Source organism: Oratosquilla oratoria, chromosome 10, assembly GCF_046742065.1.
Source record: "Oratosquilla oratoria isolate Oo_2021 chromosome 10, ASM4674206v1, whole genome shotgun sequence".
Lineage (NCBI taxonomy): Eukaryota > Metazoa > Arthropoda > Malacostraca > Stomatopoda > Squillidae > Oratosquilla > Oratosquilla oratoria.
The window spans coordinates 37,742,519-37,745,018 of NC_134786.1; positions in this window are offsets into that span (position 1 = coordinate 37,742,519).

The following is a 2,500-nucleotide window of genomic DNA, read 5'->3' on the forward strand; positions in this document are numbered from 1 at the left end:
TGTCAAGATTGGAAACTCATCACAGAAAATGAGCTCCGTGCTTATTTTGTCTCTGCATTCTTCGTGGCGTCTATCACAGTAAAAAACCAATCTGTAAGGCAATTATGGAGCCCCAGATTTGGCCCTCCAATATTTTCAAAAACAATGTCAGTGAAAAGATTCGAGGACATACGACGAGCGTTGCGATTTGACGATCCTACAATTCGTAATAGCAGGTTAGCAAGAAACAAACTCGCTGCTGTTCGTTTATTGTTTGATGGATTCGTTCAGAACTCACAGCGTTGTTACGCACATACTGAATGTGTTACTGTTCACGAGCAACTCTATCCGTACAGGGGACGTTATTGATTTATACAATACATGCCTTCAAAGCCTGCAAAGTATGGATTGAAATTTTGGTTTGACTTGTTACAACGCTTATATTTTGTACTGTGGTGTATTTCCTATCATAAAAATCAAATCCACAGGAGAAGGTTGTTTTTTCCGACCTTGGTATTGCATTGAGTCGAAGTTATAGAGAAAAGAGATCTTCGGCCACGTCTTCATTCTTCTCACAGAATCAGAAAGCAACATTTAGCCAGAGTTAGAAAGCGTTCGAGATGTGAATTATGCCCAAGAGCTGATGACAAGAAGACGAGTACAAAATGTGGACAGTGTAAGCAGTTCATATGCCCAAATCATATGGTCATTTCCTGTAACATGTGTGCTAATGAGGTGTCATAAACTATTGTTTTTTTCTGGTTCACTAGTTCTAACTTTATTTTGATGTGATATTAGAGGAAATATTTTCTTTCACTATCTATAGTGTTTACCTTCAAGCGCATATATTTGTACATTGGTTCATAACATATTATTTGTTTTGCTTTTATGGTATCAAGAAGCTTGTGATGTTTCTCTTTATATTCCGGATGTTAAATATATATGTTGATTCCTGTTCACTATAGTTCTAACTTTATTTTGATGTGATATTAGAGGAAATATTTTATTTCACTATCTATTGAGTTTATTTTGAAGCACGTATATTTGTACATTGGTTCATTATATATTATTTGTTTTGCCTTTATGGTATCAAGAAATGATGTTTCTCTTTATATACCGGGTATCAAATATATATATTAACACTAGAAATATTTCATTTGCCTTTAATATGCTAAAATACTTTTAAAAAAGAGGTTGGGGTCAAATTGACCCAAAGGTGCATATTTGCTTGAAAAAAAATCGTGCATCCACGGGTTAAGTTGTACGATCTTCCACTTCTAAACCCAAAGTGTTTAGGGTTTGATATTTTATTCTCTTCCAAGTGTTTGATCCATTTGTTTCTGATAACCTTTTTACATATTTTTTGCTACTGTGCTTGTAAGGGATACCGGTCTGAAGTTTGCTAGATCTTCTTTGTTTCCTCCTTTATATATTGGTACTATGTTTGCATCTTTCCAATCCTGCGGTATCTTTCCTTCTTTGAGTGAAAAGTCTATTATCTTGTATAATTTGTCCGTCACCTCGTCCATACACTCTTTCAGTATCCAATTTGTTATTCCATCCGGTCCATGTGATTTTCTAACATCTAGGTTTTTTTTTACTTGACCTCTTATTTCTTTCTGTGTTACCTTTATTTCTTTCATTTTAGGGGATCTTTCTCGTTGTCCATCTTCACAAATTTGTGGTGGTGACTGATTGTCCATGTAGAGTAGCCAGAGCCAGTAAAGTAATTCCATTTTGTATATTCATGGTGGGGGCTTTCTCCTTAATATAAAGGGCTTCTAGTATCTCCAACCGGTGGCTGTCGAGGATCCGAGTATTATATTGTCAACTAAGATCTCCCTGGACAAAAGGGTAGAGAGTGTATCTGAAAAGTGTTTCTTTGGGGTTCCGTTCTGTAAATGGCAAGTGGGGCGTAGGGAAAGAGAACTTGTCGTCATTCCTATATAGGAAGAAGGACGAAGCTTACCGTCTTCGTGCGGGCAGATAAACTCGTACACGACTTTACTTCTTTTGAGGGGGTTTTGGGTACGGAAAGGGTTATTTTTTAGGGTGAGGGTAGAGGTTTTGAGGTTTCTATAGAAAATACGGAGCTCCAACTTGTCCTCAGGGTCTCTGGGACGGGTTTCATGTTCAACTATCTCTTAAGGTAAATAGTTGAACGTGGGAACCTGTCCCACTAGCATTATCACCATCACTATCACTACCACTACCACTATCACTAACACTATCTCTACCACTATCACTATCACTAAAACTATCACTATAGCTACCACTATCATTATCATTATCACTGTCACTATTACCATCAGGAATTGAATATGATAATCAGGTTAAGTTTCGTCAAAAGTTCTGTCAATCCCAGCTGACGTAATAATGAATAATAATGAATAAATAAATAGATATATAAAAATAACAATAAATAAAAATAAAAACACGATTCTCTAAAACCGTCCAAAAGGATAGAAGCGTCGGTCAACTACAGCCCCGTAAGTGCACTTCGACCATACGACGTTGACGG